Below are 18520 nucleotides of genomic sequence, written 5' to 3'. Positions count from 1 at the left end.
GTTGGAGAATGACCTGGCTAAGCCAAGTTCAAGCCCTTGGAGTTCTCCTTGCATTTTGGTTCCTAAACCTGATGGTACGTCCAGGTTATGTACGGATTATCGAAAGGTAAATTCTGTCACAATGCCAGATTCGTTCCCGTTACCCCGACTGGACGACTGTATCGACACTATTGGTGCTGCTAAGTATGTAACCAAGTTAGACCTTTTAAAAGGTTACTGGCAGGTTCCGTTAACTTCACGTGCTTCTGAGATTTCTGCCTTTGTGACCCCAGACAACTTCCTACAGTACTCAGTCATGGCTTTTGGGATGCGAAATGCACCAGCCACTTTCCAACGACTGGTTAACTCCGTATTAGCTGGCGTTCCTAATTGTAGTGCATACCTTGATGACCTAGTGATTTATTCGTCTGAGTGGTCAGATCATGTTGACTCGCTAAGGGTAGTATGTGAACGGTTGGCAGCTGCTTCTCTAACCCTGAACTTGGCAAAGTGCGAGTTTGGGAAGGCTACTGTTACCTATCTCGGTAAAGAGGTTGGCCATGGACAGGTGCGCCCTGTTGATGCCAAGGTCTTGGCTATAACTGCATTCCCTGCACCTACCACCAGACGAGAGCTACGCCGCTTTTTAGGGATGGTTGGCTACTATCGTAGCTTCTGTAAGAATTTCTCTGCGGTAGTTGCTCCATTGACCGATTTGCTTAGTCCGGCTAGATCATTTGTGTGGTCCCCTGATTGTAAGAGAGCTTTTGAATCAGCGAAAGCACTCTTATGTAGTACACCTGTACTTGCTGCTCCAGATTTTGAACAACCGTTCAAACTTGAGGTAGATGCTAGTGCCAGAGGTGCTGGTGCTGTTCTACTGCAGCAGGACAAGAGTGGAGTGGATCATCCCGTTTGTTATTTTTCACGTAAATTTACTAAATGTCAAACAAACTATGCGACAATAGAACAAGAAGCTCTTGCTTTGTTGTTGGCTCTGCAATACTTTGAAGTATATATTGGTTCCAGTGCCCTACCCGTAATTGTATATACTGACCATAACCCCTTAGTTTTTCTCCACCGAATGTACAACCAGAACCAGCGCCTTATGTGTTGGGTGCTGATTGTACAAAATTATAATTTGGAGATCCGCCACAAAAAGGGTTCTGATAATGTGTTGGCAGATGCATTGTCGGGTGTGTGAAAATGATTTCTGAATGTTTTGCAAGTTTGTTGTAAGTATTCATTGAAATACTGTAGTCACAACCCCTAGGGTTGCTCTTTTAAGGGTGGGAGTGTTACGGATACAGTTATCCTGTGTGTGTGTGTATCCTGTGTGTGTGTTTCTTTTCTCTCCTTCTCCCCTCACAGGTGAAAACCATCACTCCCCAATCAGTCAACAATCAATCAGAAGACACACCTCCTCCTATTTCCTGACCTATCACAGTTCCTTCCCCATGGTTTAAAAACCCCATCATTTGTTTGTTCTAGAGCTCAGCTCAGCTCAGCTCAATCTCTCTGTAAATGCCATGTCTGTAGGTCTCTGTGTTTCACTCTCGCTTTGTGTCTTAACCTCTCTTTTGTTTAAAGCACTTCATAGCACTTTGTCATCACCTGTGAGTATTATTTTTGGTTATGGTATTTGTTTGTTGCTGGTGGGAAAAGGGGGAAACCAAGACAAGTCGCCCATGGGCATACACTACCCGTAGGTGAACTTTGTTAAATACACTAGTTAGAACTGGGCGGACCACCCACTGTATTTTTGGTTAGTTAGTTAGCTGTCGTTAAAGTAGGCTAGTCTAGCTTAGGGGTGTGTTTTTGTATACTTATTGTTTCTTTCCTTGGGTCCAGCTCAGCCCCTTTTCCTGCTCCCCCCCATTACCGTGTGTTTATAAATAAACCTAGAGTTTGACGGTAGATTTCTGTTGTCGTGGTTATTTCGTTCACACTTTTACTTTGTCACAATAATAATTTGCATGAGTTATGTTACGGGTCTCATTACCATCCCCCCTAGACCGTCGGGCCAAAAGGGATTCGTAACAGTACAGTTCTCAGATGATTTATTGAAAACACAGGGCAGGCAAACGGCAGGTTGAGGACAGGCCTGGGTTCGTGATCAGGTCAGAGTCAGGCAGGTACAGGACAGCAGGCAGGCTCAGGGTCAGGGCAGCCAGAATAGTCAGAACCGGAAAAACTAGGAAAACAAACTTGAGAAAAAGTAAGACGGGAAAGCACGCTGGTAAGACATGACAAGACAAACTGGCAAAAGACAGAGAACACAGGTATAAGTACACAGGGGATAATGGGCACCTGGATGGGGGTGGAGACAAAACACAAAGACAGGTGAAACAGATCAAGGTGTGACAGGTTTAGGGTTTTTCTGGACAGGGCCTAATACTGGCCCATAAACACATGCCCTATACGTAGATATCCCTTATCGGGAGAGTGGTTACGATGTTTGTCATTGGTGCTGATGGCCTGGCAATTTATATCAAAAGGGAAGTTCACCCAAAAACACTTCTAGGCCTTTTATAACACTTGGTGGTTCGTCAGTACCCCAGACAGTTTTTAGTTTTTAGGTCCATTGCTTGAGTATTTAGATGTAAGTAATAAGCTGATTCTACCTCCACCTTCCCATAGAAACTCCATGCAACATTATTCCCAGCCATCTAACCTCTACGATCAACTAGGAGTGGTGGGTGGAATCAGGCGCAGAGAGCAGGGTTCAGTCTTTCTTTCAAATTTATTCCCCTGCGCAACAAAACAGTCACGCCAACACACACGGCGTAATTAAGTTGCCAGTCCAAACAACAGGACAAAATAGTCCGGAGAATAAATACATGAATAACTCACACCATCAAACACAGAGTAACACAAACAAGCCCGCACAAATACCCAGCGGGCCTAGTGCCCTTAAATACCCTACAAACAAACCCTAATACAAAACAGGTGTACCCAATTACCCAATTACCCAAAACAAATGTAAAGGGAATCGATGGTAGCTAATAGGCCAGCGACGACGACCGCCGAGCACCGCCCGAACAGGAAGAGGCACCATCTTCAGCAAGGTTCGTGACACTAACATTAGTTAGCTAACAGCAAGCTTTAACTTGGGGTATTTTGTTTAGACATGTTACGTTAACGTTAGCTAGTTTAGACATGTCACGTTAACGTTAAAATGAACTATAATCCCAATCCATAGAGTAACGTTACAAGCAATACAAACTGATTGTCATAGCTAAAGTTAACCAAATAAGTTAGGTTCAATGTTAACGTTAGCTAGCAAGTGAGCCATCGAACTTCTTCCGTGACAACAACACTGTTGATCGCTGTATCTTCGCCATCACCGTCATCAGAAGACTCCAATGTCTTCAATGAAAATGTTTTTACCTAAATCAGAGATTCTCATCGTCTGATTCATTTTCAAAGTCAGAGTCAACATGCCACGATTGTCGTCCTTAAAGTAGTCCATCCCAACTTTTCCTACAGACCTTTGTCGATAGCGCCTGATAAATTCAGAGCAGCAATGTTATTGAGAGCAGTAAAAGCACATTTGCAGTTCTCCATGGCTAACGTTATATCTTTAGAAAAAACTGCAGTAGAAAGGATTATCTACGCATAACGAGCAGCTAATTTCATAGACACAAGATGCTACACCACAGAACAATCTGAAACAAATCTCTCGGCATGTTCAGCCAACTCATTGAGAAAACTAGACTGCCCACCCCAATCACACCCTGACCTAACCAAAACAGAAAATAAAAAGGATATCTAAGGTCAGGGCGTGACAAACAGGCTGAGTTCAAACCAAGACATGAATTGAGGGGGTATAAGGGGGTATGCCATAGGCCTACCTTGTATAAAAAGGAAATAGCAAAAAGTACAGGCTTTTTAGCTTAAGTTTTTAAAGAAAATTACATGGATCTGATTATATAAAGTAATCTATAAGAGCGCTTTGGTCCGCAATGCTTTATGCTAGATGGAGTCTGTAAAATACCCGGGAAAGACTCTGATGCATAATGGGCATATCATTGTTTTTTTTCTTTGACATTCAGAGGCTGAATTTGTTTGGGAAGCAGTCCAATTCTGTCACTATCCATTGATTAAGTTATTCACGTTTTGCACATTAGATGTACATTAGATGTTTAAAACCTCTTAAGAATCTCTTGCAGCCGTTGGATGGTTGAGCTAATGTGCGCTAATGCGATTAGCATAAGGTTGTAAGTAACAATAACAATTCCCAGGACATAGACATATCTGATATTGGCAGAAAGCTTAAATTATTGCTTAAACTGCACTGTCCAATTTACAGTAGCTATAACAGTTTAATGAGAGTGCATAGTTATGAACTTGAAATGTATTTAATAAACCAATTAAGCACATTTGAGCAGACTTGATACAACATTTTGAACAGAAATGCAATGGTTCATTCGATCAGTCTAAAACTTTGCACATACATTGCAAATGTAAATTGCGCCTGGGCTGGAATAATAAATTATGGCCATTCTCTTGCATTTCAAAGATGATGGTGCAAAAAAATACACAAAATGTTTTTTTCCTTCTTTGTATTATCTTGTACCAGATCTAATGTTTTATATTCTCCTATATTAATTTCCATTTCCACAAACTTCAAAGTGTTTCCTTTCAAATGGTATCAAGAATATGCATATCCTTGCTACAGGCAGTTAGAAGTGGGTGTCATTTTAGGTGAAAATTGAAAAAAGGGTCGGATCCTTTAAACCCAGACAGCTTTTGAGAGACATTTGTGACCATTGTTGGGTTAAGCCTCAGAAGAAGATTAGACAGCAGTTAATGGTTACAATTTTCTGGGTTAGGTTTACAAAATATATATTATTATTTAACCTTTATTTAACCAGGAAGGGCTCATTGATATTTGAAAGCTCTTTTTCAAGAGTGTCTTGGCCAAGATGGGCAGCACCAAGTCATTAAACAATTAGAGAGAGAGACAACATGAAAAAGTACAGGTAATCCAGTAAAGAAACATAGAATAGAGTATAACAAGATCATAAAACAGCCAATTAAAAACATTGACAGGTCAGGGAATCAGCCTCAAAATCATTAATCAATTATTTAAAAACACCAATCGGGACAAGTTCTTCTAGTTTAAAAGTATTTTGTAAGGTGTTCCAAGCCAAGGGTGCCCTTTAACCAAATTCAGTTCGGACATTTGAAACAGTTAGCACGATAAAGTCCTTCGAACGAAGAGAGTACCCACCACATTTCTGAACAATAAAAATGTCCAAATAAAATGGTAGTAATCTCAAAATGGCTTTGTAAATAAAAGTATACCAGTGACTGAGCCTACGATTGACTAGAGAAGGCCAGACGTCCCTGGTATATAAAGTGCTGTGGTGCGTAAGGGTTTTACAGTTTAAAATAAATCTCAATGCTCCATGGTAAAGGTTGTCAATTGATCTCAAACACTGAGCGGAAGCATTCATATATAAAATATCCCCATAGTCTAATAAAGGTATAAATGTAGCTGATACTAGCCTCCTTCTGGCTTCAAAAGAAAAACAGGCCTTATTCCTAAAATAAAGTCCCAACTTCAGCTTAAATGTTTTTGTAAGTTGTTGAATATGCTTTTTAAAAGAGAGGCCATAATTCATTACAATTCCAAGATATTTATATGAGGTTACAGTCTCAATCTCATTGCCCTCACAGGTAGTAAGTAATAGGTCAAAAACGTTCATGGGTCTATTTCTTGCTTTAGAAAACACCATTTGTTTAGTTTTGTCAGTATTGAGGATAAGCTTCAATTGACACAAGGTATGTTGAACAGTATTAACAGCAGTTTGCAAGTTCTGGAAAGCTTTTGTTATCAGCATGAAAGTGAAGTTGCGCATTTTGCACATGTTGTCTAATTTTACATGAATAGTGAATAAGAGGGGACCACGTACAAAGCCCTGGAGCACACCATTACAGACAGACAATTTAACAGACATGAGTCCATCAAATTGAGTTAACTGAGTTCTATCAGACAGATAGTTAGCAAACCGTGCAAATGCATGCTCCGAAAGACCTACACTCGACAATCTCTGCCTCAATATAGCATGATCAACTGTATCAAAAGCCTTAGAGAGATCAATAAAAAGTGAGACACAGTGCTGTTTTTAGTCAAGGGCTTCAGTGATATAAATTAAAACCTTCATGGCTGCTGTGCTTGTGCTATGCTTCTTCCTGAAGCCCGATTGGTATATTGATCAAATAGAGTTGGTATGTAAAAACTATTTTAGCTGTTCACTAACAAGGGTTTCAAGTATTTTCACCAGGGGTGACAGCTTTGAAATTGGCCTATAATTATTTAAAAGAGTTGGACCCCCCCCCCCCCTTTAAAAGTGGTAGGACAAGTGCTGATTTCCAGATCTTTGGAATTTAATTTACATTCCAGGGTTAGATTGAACAGATAGGTAGGTGGTTCAGCTATGAAATCAGCTGCCGGTTTTAAAAAGCAGGGATCAAGATGATCAGGACCTGCAGGGTTTCTCTGATCTAGTATTTCAGGGCTTTATGTACGTCCTGCACAGAGAATGGCAAAAATCTAAAAGTTTGACCTGCTCTCACTGGTTCATCCACACAGGGTTGTACAGAGACACTACTGAATCAACACAGCCTACCAGATGATACAAAGTGCTCATGGAAAATTCAGCATTTCAGTGTTGTCATATACATCAACAGAGTCCTTCAAAACACATGACGGTAATTCATTAACATTACTGTTACCAGACATAGATTTAATAGCCTTCCAAAACGTTCTAGGGTCATTCAGGTTATCAGTGGTAACAGACATAAAATATTCAGACTTGACCTTCCTGAGAAGAAAATAACACTTGTTTCGTAGCTGCCTAAAAAGAAGCCAATCAGCATCAGAATGTGATTGTGTTGCTTTAGCCCAGGCTAGATTATGTTTGTGAATAATACAAAACAGCTCAAAAGAAAACCATGGATTATCCCACCTGCTGAATGGAGCATGTTTGTTTACTATTTGTAAAAAAACATAATGAAAGAATTTCCGGGCAGTTTCCACATCAGGAATAAACTCAATCTTGCTCCAGTCAAAATAAAATAAAGCATGGGTTTGTTTTAGGAACCTTAGTAGTTCTAACAACAACAACAGCACAATGGCCACTTAAATCATTTAAAAAAACACCAACCGCAGAATATTTATGTGGAACATTTGTCAATATCAAATCAATCAGGGTAGATTTCTCTGGACATTTGAGATTTGGGAGGGTGGGTGAGTTAATCAACTGGGTAATATACATTTACATAGAATTACAATACATTTTAAAATCATCAGACACCGGCTTAACCAACACCAGTTGAGATCACCAATCAAGATAATTTCACTGTAAAGAAGTTTAGACATATGGTGCATTAGAGAAGAACATGCATCACAGAGAACAGAGGGGGGGTCTATAACAGCCAATCACAGTTATAGAGAGCAGAGGGGGGTCTATAACAGCCAATCACAGTTACAGTTATAGAGAGACCCTTTGAAACCTCAAAATAAAATTCAAAGCAAGAAATTCCAACTGTTTACAAATAGTTTCAGACTTTGCCACACTTACAAGGAATTTAGTCGTTACATAGTGTATATAGCCACATCCCCACCTTTCTTAACTCGATCAGTGCACATATAACCATTTATACAAATATCCTTATCAAGAACATACTTGCTGAGCCAGGTTTCAGAAAACACAATTACATCAGCATCAGTTGATTAAGCCCAAATCATAACCCCATCAATGTTTTGACAACAGGCTGCGTACATTTAAATGAAACATACCTAAACTAGATCTACATTTAAAATCAGAGGGGGTTTGGAGACATTGCATATCAGGGCCAGGGTTAGGTTGCACGTTACCTGATATCAACAAAATAAGAATAACTAGGCACCTCTGTTTAATAACCTTGCATGGCTTCTCTTCTTTAAGAGACCTACTGCAAGCGAATTCTAGAAAAGAGTTTCCAGACAATAAAAAACAGTCATTTAAAACCATTAGACTTTGGTAGTGACACAAGTTCGTACTGTTCACATCATGCCACAAATGCATCGGCACATGGACGAGTGGACCGAGTGAAAAAGAAAGCGTTCCCGCAGACAAAATGTCTAATGGATGGGAGTGCACATTGTCAGATGTACTCACCCAGTGACAATGTTAGTTTTCTCCAGAGTTCTGTTAAAGTCAGTGCACAAAGCAATACTACAAAAATTGTCATTTTTCGGAGAGATGTAAGAAATAGAGGCCAAGGAAAAGTAAGGGGAGAGAGGGACTCTGTGTATGTATGAGTCGGTATGTGAGTGTGTGCACAGTATTGGGTGTGGAGGTCGATTGAGAGAATAGGTTGGGGATTGTTGTGCTGCCTCTGTGAGCCAGGCGGAGAGCGAAAAGGACCAGCTTGGATGAGACACTCTGCGGAGGGAAAGCTGAGGATAGAACCCAGGCCAGCCAGAGAGAGGGTAGCTTTGGTAAACTTCAAGTAAATTAGTGCAAATAGCGAAGAAAATAAATCTGAGTTGAGGGAGACCCGCGATCTTTACAACAGCAAAACTAAATAGTTTGCACTACAAAACAAGGAAATTGTAGATTTTCTTCACCATAAATTAATAGGTTATTAGGTTAAAAACTACTAGTCACAGACAAACGACTTCACATGTTGCCATCTTGGATGTACCGCATTAGGGTTAGGGTTGGAAGGCCTCAGTGGAGGCTCCTCGGAGGAGGAAGGGGAGGACCACCCTCCTTAGTGAATTTCATAAAAATAAAAATGGTAAAACATTGAACTATACTAAATATATTCACGTCACCAAATAATTGATTGAAACACACGGTTTTGCAATGAAGGTCTACAGTAGCCTCAACGGCACTTTGTAGTGTAGCACCATGGTGTATCCGGAGGACAGCTAGCTTCCATCCTCCTCTTGGTACATTGACTTCAATACAAAACCTAGGAGGGTCTTGGTTCTCACCCCCTTCCATAGACTTACACAGTAATTATGACATCTTCCGGAGGACATCCTTCAACGTATCAGAGCTCTTGCAGCATGAACTGACATGTTGTCCACCCAATCAAAGGATCAGGAATTCTAAGTCAGGTGAACAAAAGGACTTGAGTTCTTGTATGTTGTTACAATTACACCATGAGTCGTTAGTCATGAAACATACACCCCAGCCCTTCTTCTTACCGGAGAGATGCTTATTCATGTCGGCACGATGGACTGAAAAACCTGTTGTCTGGACTGACTCTGACAGCCTGTCCCAAGCTAGCCATGTTTCAATCCCGGATATCTCTTTGGAAAGCAACACTTGCCCTGATTTTGTTGACTTTGTTGACTAGGGCCTGGACATTCGTGAGTAATATACTCGGAAGCGGTGGGTGGTGTGTGCGCAACCAAAGCCTCACTATAAGACCGCTCCGGCAATCAGTTCAAATGCCCTGGGAGATGCAGACAAAGGATCCATTTTGGGAAAGTCGTATTCCTTGTCATAGTGCTGGTTGTGCTGATAAGTTGATGTCTCTCTGATATCCAATAGTTCTTCCCAGCTGTATGTAATGACGCTTAATGTTTTCTGGGCTAACAATGTAAGAGATAATACATTAAAAAAAACTAAATACGGCCCAGTTTCCCAAGGACTAGAAGCGAAGCTGCCAATCTAGTGGTGCCATCTTACAATGCCTTGTTCTCAAAGGCTCTGGCTCCGGGCTGTCCAATAAGTGAGGGTAAAGGGTAGACATGTTCTCTGCTATCCACTTGTTAAAGTTCATTTGTGGAATTTCCTTCCTTCTTAATGCATTTGAGCCAACCAGTGTTGTTGTGACAAGGAAGGGGTGGTATACAGAAGATAGCCCTATTTGGAAAAAGACCAATTACATATTTAACCTTTATTTAACTAGGCAAATCAGTTAAGAACAAATGCTTATTTACAATGATGGACTACCCCGGCCAAACCCTAACCAAGATGATGCTGGGCCAATTGTGTGCCGCCCTATGGGACTCCCAATCACGGCCGGTTGTGATACAATCTGGAATTGAACCAGGGTCTGTAATGATGCCTGTAACACTGAGATGCAGTGCCTTAGACCGCTGCTCCACTCGGGAGCCCCTATATATTATGACATTTCAAATAAGCAAAGAGAAACGACAGTCCATCATTACTTTAAGACATGAAGGTCAGTCAATCTGGAAAAGTGCAGTTGCAAAAACCATCAAGCGTTATGATAAAACTGGCTCTCATGACGACCACCACAGGAAAGGAAAACCTAGAGTTACCTCTGCGGCAGAGGATAAGTTCATTAGAGTTAAATGCAACTCAGATTGCAGCCCAAATAAATGCTTCAAAGAGTTCAAGTAACAGACACATCTCAACATCAACTGTTCAAAGAAGACTGTGTGAATCAGGCATTCATGGTCGAATTGCTGCAAAGAAACCATGATATAGACTTGGTCTTTTACCAAATAGGGCTATCTTCTGTATACCACCCCTACCTTGTCACAACACAACTGATTGGCTCAAACGCATTAAGAAGGAAAGAAATTCCACAAAATAACTTTCTACAAGGCACACCTGTTAATTGAAATGCATTCCAGGTGACTACCTCATGAAGCTGGTTGAGAGAATGCCAAGCGTGTGCAAAGCTGTCATCAAGGCACAGGTGGCTACTTTGAAGAATCTCAAATATTTAACACTTTTTTGGTTACTACATGATTCCATATGTGTTATTTCATAGTTGTGATGTCTTCGCTAATATTCTACAACGTAGAAAATAGTAAAAATAAAGAAACCCTGGAATGAGTAGGTGTGTCCAAACTTTTGACTGGTACTGTATATATTTTTAATCCAGTTGGATAAACACTCCAAAATGCACACCGTTGCCTCGTTTTGTATCACATTCCAATGATAAAACGAAATTTGCGTCCCTGACTACAATACTGTACATAGGTACAATAATGTCAAATACAACACGACTACAATGGAAGTTGTATGATTGCCATCCCCATGAGTGTACCACCCTCCTTCTGGCCGTGGATGAGGCATGCAATGCAAATCAAGGATTGAAACCAAAATGATTTTATATTAATTTTCTTCTGAACAAACCATTATTTTCGTTCCGTTCCACTGTTCTGACCACCAAAATAAAGTTATGAACCCGTTCGAACATTTCTGTTCCTTTTTAAACCTGACATTGACATTAAATTACTTAAATTACTTATCCACCAATCAGTGGGGATAGAGCAGCTCGCTGTGGAGCGAGAAGCGATTTAATCTGTATTGGAAATTTGTTAACAGCTAATTCTATTTTGCCAAAACAGCATGGTTTAATCATAATGAAAGACAAACATAAACACTCACAAGTCTAGGATGTGAGATGCAACTGAAATGTTGAGGGTAAGGAGAAAGTGAGAGAGGTTGGATGAAGCTTGCCTAGAAGCGCTGGGCGTTTTGTTTTGAGAAACTTTTTGAACTTCTGAGTTGGTTTAACATTGGACCAGCACAAACATTAGCTAAGTAGCTAGCTAGCTAACAAGCCTGTGTGTGCCGAGCAGCACTACAATTAAAAACACATCTTACCTTTTTGTTGTTAGTAAATCCAATGTGAAACGTTATAACTATAGTGTCCTTAACTACACTGAATAAAAATATAAACGCAATCAATCCACCTGTCATTTGTGGCCTATCAAGAAACGAACAGCATGATCATTACACAGGTGCACCTTGAGCTGGGGACAATAAAAGGCCACTTTAAAATGTGCAGTTTTGTCACACAACACAATGCCACAGAGTGTGCCATTGGCATACTGACTGCAGGACTGTATAACTGTTGCCAGATCATTTAATGTTCATTTATCCACCATAAGCTGCCTTCAAGATCGTTTTAGAGAATTTGGCAGTATGTCCAACCAGCATTACAACCGCAGACCACGTGTAACCATGCCAGCCCAGGATCTCCACATCTGGCTTCTTCACCTGAGGGAACGTCTAAGAAACAGCTAACCGGACAGCTGATGAAACTGTGGGTTTGCACAACTGAAGAATTTCTGCACAAACTGTCAGAAACAGTCTCAGGGAAGCACATCTGTGTGCTCGTCATCGTCCTTGACAGGGTCTTGACCTGACTGCAGTTCAGCATTGCAACCGACTTCAGTGGGCAAATGCTCACCTTTGATGGCCACTGGCACGCTGGAGAAGTGTGCTCTTCACAGATGAATCCCGGTTTCAACTGTACCGGGCAGATGGTAGACAGCATGTACTGTATAGCGTTGTGTGGGCGAGCGGTTTGCTGATGTCAACATTGTAAACAGAGTGCCCCATAGAGGCGGTGGGGTTATGATATGGTCAGTCATAAGCTACAGACAACAAACCCAATTGCATTGATGGCAATTTGAATACACAGAGATACTTTGATGAGATCCTGAGGCCCACTGTCGTGCCATTCATCCTCGGCCATCACTTCATGTTTCAGCATGATAACGCACGGCCCCATGTCGCAAGGATCTGTACACAATTCCTGGAAGCTGAAAATAGCCTGCATACTCACCAGAGATGTCACCCATTGAGCATGTTTGGGATGCTCTGGATTGACGTGTATGACAGCGTGTTCCAGTTCACATCAATATCCAGCAACTTCACACAGCCAATAACGAAGAGTGGGACAACATTCTCCAGCCACAATCAACAACCTGGTATGCGAAAGAGATGTGTCACGCTGCATGAGGCAAATGTAAATGTAAATGTATGAGGCAAATGATGGTCACACCAGATAATGACTGGTTTCCTGATCCACGCCCATACTTTTTTTTGTATTCTCAGTCATATGAAGTACATAGATTAGGGCCTAATGGATTTATTTCAATTGACTGATTTCCTTATATGAACTGTCACTCAGTAAAATCTTTGAAATTGTTGCATTCTGCATTTATTTTTTTGTTGAATGTAGCATCGGAAAAGTCGATCCATTCTTCTCTAATAAAACATCTCTCCCTAATTTCTGATTTTTTCTTGTAACGTCGTCAGTAGGCTACAGTAACCTATGCGGGGGAGACAGGTAGCCTACACACACACACCCACTGGCAAAGATTTCCAGCTGGCAGGCAGACACTGGAATACGTTTCTGAATGGCAGAGGGAGAGCTTTGTATCGGTGCTTTGTTGTGATTTTTGTGGGACTTGAAAATAAGTGGCCGGAATGTGAAATAACTTTTTCAACTGGTTCCAATGCTTTTAAAATAGCGGTTACGACCCTTGATGCAAACTAATGCCTGCTAAACATTATGTTTCATTTGATTACATTGTGAACAGTTAAACTTCCAGTACCAGTCAAAAGTTAGGGGACACACCTTCTTTCTTTTTACATTGTGGAATAATAGTGAAGACATCAAAACTATGAAATAACACATACAGAATCATGTAGTAACCAAAAAGTGTTCAACAAATCAAAATATATTTTATATTTGAGATTCTTCATAGTAGCCACCCTTTGCCTTGATGACAGCTTTGCACACAGTAGAATACTGGATTGGAAGCTTTTCTCTTGTTAAGTTAGTCAGTGATAGTCACTCATCCATGGCAGCTAACATTTTATAGATTGGTAAATTAGTATAGCCAGCTTTCTAAACTAGTAATAATAATAATAATGAAACATTTTGGAGTGGGAGAATATTTCTGACAAATATCATCCTGACAACTGAAACACAGAAATGTTCTTACAACATTCCCATGAAACGTGTCTAGAACATTAATATATTACATTCTGAAAACATGGCAACCATGTACAGTGCATTCGGAAAGTATTCAGACCCCTTGACTTTTTCAACATTTTGTTACGTTACAGCATCATTCTAAAATGAATTAAATTGTTTTTCCCCTCATCAATCTACACACAATACCCCATAATGACAAAGCAAAAACAAGTTTTTAAAAATGTTTGCAAATGTATTAAAATCAAAAAATGAAATATCACATTTACATAAGTATTCAGACCCTTTACTCAGTACTTGCTTGATGTCACGCCCTGACCTTAGAGAGATGTTTTATTTCTCCATTTGGTTAGGTCAGGGTGTGATGTGGGGTGGGCATTCCATGTTTTGTATTTCTGTGGCCGAGTGTGGTTCCCAGTCAGAGGCAGCTGTCTATCGTTGTCTCTGATTGGGAATCATACTTAGGCAGCCTGTTTTTCCACCTTAGTTGTGGGTAGATTACTTTGTTAATGGCTGGTATAGCCCTAGTAAGCTTCACGTCGGTTTTTGTTTTTTGTTGTTTTTGTTGGTGACATTCATAATAAAAAGAAATGTACGCTCACAACGCTGCACCTTGGTCCGGTCATTTCCCTGACGATGTCTGTGACAATTGAAACATCTTTGGCAATGATTACAGCCTTGAGACTTCTTGACGCTCCAAGCTTGGCACACCTATATTTGGGGAGTTTCTCCCATTCTTCTCTGCAGATCCTATCAAGCTCTGTCAGGTTGGATTGTGGAGCATCGCTGCACAGCTATTTTCAGGTCTCTCCATAGATATTTGATAGGGTTCAAGTCCGGGCTCTGGCTGGGCCCCTCAAGGATATTCAGAGACTTGTTTCAAAGCCACTCCTGCGTTGTCTTGTCTGTGTGCTTAGGGTCATTGTCCTGTTGGAAGGTGAACCTTCGCCCCAGTCAAAGGTCCTGAGCGCTCTGTAGGAGGTTTCATCAAGGATCTTTCTGTACTTTGCGCCGTTCATCTTTCACTCGATCCTGACTAGTCTCCAAGTCCCTGCTGCTGAAAAACATCTCCACAGCATGATGCTGTCACCACCATGCTTCGCCGTGGGGATGGTATCTGGTTTCCTCCAGATACCAAGTTTAATCTTGGTTGCATCAGACCAGAGAATCTTGTTCCTCATGGTATGAGAGTTCTTTAGGTACCTTTTGGCAAACTCCAATTGGGCTGTCATGTGCCTTTTACTGAGTGGCTTCCATCTGGCCACTCTACCATAAAGGCCTTATTGGTGGAGTGCTGCAGAGATGGTTGTCCTTCTGGAAGGTTCTCCCATCTCCACAGAGGAACTCTGGAGCTCTGTCAGAGTGACCATTGGGTTCTTGGTCACCTCCCTGACCAAGGCCCTTCTCCCCCGATTGCTCAGTTTAGCCGGTCGGCCAGCTCTAGAAAGAGTATTGGTGGTTCCTAACATCTTCCATTTAAGAATGATGGAGGCCACTGTGTTCTTTGGGAACTTCAATGCTGCAGAAACGTTTTGGTACCCTTCCCCAGATCTGTGTCTCGACACAATCCTGTCTCGGAGCTCTACGGATAATTCCTTCAACTTCATGGCTTAGTTTTTGATCTGACAAGCACTGTCAACTGTGGGACCTTATATAGACAAGTGTGTGCCTTTCCAAGTCATGTCCAATCAATTGAATTTACCACAGGTGGACTCCAAACAAGTTGTAGAAACATTTCAAGGATGATCAATGGAAACAGGATGCATCCAAGCTCAATTTCGAGTCTCTGTCACGGCCGGCGTTGAAGGAAGACCAAAGTGCAGCGTGGTGAGCGTACATGATCCTTTATTTTGGAATGATGCCAACAAAACAAGAAACAATACAAAATGACCGTGAAGCTTATGAGGGCTAAGTACCACAAACACAAGTCAACTTCCCACACTGAAAGGAGGGAAAAGGGCTACCTAAGTATGATTCCCAATCAGAGACAACGATAGACAGCTGTCCCTGATTGTGAACCCTACCCGGCCAAAACATAGAAATACAAATAATAGAACATAGAATACCCACCCCAAATCACACCCTGACCAAACCAAATAGAGACATAAAAAGGATCTTTAAGGTCAGGGCGTGACAGTCTCATAGCAAATGGTCTGAATACTTATGTAAAGCTATTTCTGTTTTTAGTTTTTGTAAATTTGCAAACACTTCTGATTTTAGAATAAGACTGTAACGTAACATGATGCGTAAAAAGTCAAGTGGTCTGAATACTTTCCGAATAGACTGTTTGCTCTGCTACCGCACAGCAAGCGGTACCGGAGCGCCAGGTCTAGGACCCTGTTAGTGGAATTTCTAAATTCCTATATGTTTTATAGCCAAAATCAATTTCGCACTCTCTCTAGTTCATTAATGAGGTGTAAGTTCATTAATTATGCATTAAGTAGATGGAGACCAGTCTTAAAAGCCAGGTAACAGTGTTTAATTCCAGAGAGTACTAGCCAAAAATACAAAGAACCTTACATTTTAAAGAGAGAACATAAAATGACATCATCAGTTTCTCACACTCTCTCCTATCCCCACAATAGCACAGTGTTTTCAGGTCTGGAGATGTCTTCTACTCCCCTCATGAACCAGACATTCCAATCTGTCTAAAAGATATCTTCTCCTCCACTAATGGAATATCAAGGACCATTCTTATCTGTCAGAAAATATACATCATCCCTCTCCCTTAAACTTCCCGCAAGGTACAGACAATTAAATTGTTTTACTCACATTTTCAGTAACAGCTTAACCAAGAGCCCATACATTTCATACCATAACCTAATAGTATTAGAATAAATGGTTCTAATTGAAATGTATACATTATTAATCATTTCAACTATAATTTCCTCCAACAGACCCCCTGTATATAGCCTCGTTACTGTTATTTTATTGTGTTACTTGTTATTCTTTTTTACTTTTTTACTTTTGTTTATTTGCTAAATATGTTCTTAAGTCTTCTTGAACTGCACTGTTGGTTAACGGCTTCTAAGTAAGCATTTCACGATTTGAGGTCTACACTTGTTGTATTCGGCGCATCTGACAAATAAAGTTTGATTTGATGTTTGGTGGAATGTTGATGGAATATTGATGGAACCCTCCGAAAAACCCTCCGACACATGAATGTTCTTGCAATGTCCAAAAAACGCATCTAGAACATTAATGTTGTATGTTCTGAGAACATTGTAACCACATTCTAGATAGATTACCTTCAGAAAGTATTCAAAACGTTGACTTTTTCCACATTTTGTTGTGTTAGAGCCTGAATTTAGATTTTTTTTGTTTCTGGCCTATACACAATAGTCCATAATGTCAAAGTGAAATGATGTTTTACGAAATGTTTACAAATTAATTAATAAAAAATGAACATCTGAAATGTCTTGAGTCAATAAGTATTCAACCCCTTTGTTATAGCAAGCCAAAATAAGTTCAGCAGGAAAAAACATGCTTAACAAGTCAAATAAGTTGCATGGACACACGCTGTGTGCAATAATAGTGTCTAACATGATTTTTGAATTACTACCTCATCTCTGTACCTCACACATACAATTATCTGTAAGGTTCCTCAGTCGAGCAAGCACAAATACCAGGGACATTTTCCAATGCATTGCAAAGAAGGGCACATACTGGTAGATGGTTAAAAATAAAACATGTAGACATTGAAGTTATTAATTACACTTTGGATGGTGTAACAATACACTGATTCATTACAAAGATACAGGTGTCCTTCCAATCTCATTGGCCGGAGAGGAAGGAAACCGCTTAGAGATTTCACCATGAGGCAAATAACCTAATTGACGGAGTGAAAAGAAGGATACTTTTACAGAATATAAATATTCCAAAACATGCATCCTGTTTGCAATAAGGCACTCAAGTAAAACTGCAAAACATTTGACAAAGAAATTAACTTTATGTCCTGAATACAAAGTGTTATGTTTGAGGCAAATCCATCTCAACACATCACTGAGTACCACTCTTCATATTTTCAAGCATGGTGATGGTTGCATCATGTTATGGGTATGCTTGTCATCGGCAAGGACTAGGGAGAAACGGAATAGAGCTAAGCACAGGCAAAATCCTAGAGCAAAACCTGGTTCAGTCTGGTTTCCAACAGATTCTGGGAGACAAATTTGCCTTTCAGCAGGACAATAACCTATAGCACAAGGCCATAAATACACTGAAGTTGCTTACCAAAATTACTTTAATGTTCCTGAGTGGCCTAGTTAAGGTTTTGACTTAAATCGGCTTGAAAATCTATGGCCAGACTTGAAAATGGCTGTCTATTAATGATCAACAACCAACTTGACAAAGCTTGAAGAATAATAAACAAGCTCTTAGAGACTTACCCAGAAAGACTCACAGCTGTAATCGCTGGCAAAGGTGATTCTAACATGCATTGACTCAGGGGGTTAAATACTTATCTAAACAAGATATATTAGTGTTTTATGTTTTATATATATTTTTTCAAATGTTCAAATTTTTCTTACGCTTTAACATTACAGAGGATTTTGCGTAGATCGTTGACAAAAAATGACAGTGAGATCCATTTGAATCCCACTTTGTAACACAACAAAGTGTTACAGACACGACACGGATACCGATGTCTTCCTTCTGGACAACCTAAAAACCTTCTTCACCCGCTTTGAGGATAACATAGTGCCACTGACGCTGCCCTCTACCAAGGACTGTGGGCTCGCCTTCTACGTGACCGACGTCAATAAGACATTTAAGTGTGTTAACCCCTGCAAGGCTGCCGGCCCAGACGGAATCTCTAGACGCG

Source organism: Oncorhynchus keta, chromosome 25, assembly GCF_023373465.1.
Source record: "Oncorhynchus keta strain PuntledgeMale-10-30-2019 chromosome 25, Oket_V2, whole genome shotgun sequence".
Lineage (NCBI taxonomy): Eukaryota > Metazoa > Chordata > Actinopteri > Salmoniformes > Salmonidae > Oncorhynchus > Oncorhynchus keta.
The sequence above is the reverse complement of the archived record's forward strand: the minus strand, read 5'-3'. Positions refer to the sequence as shown.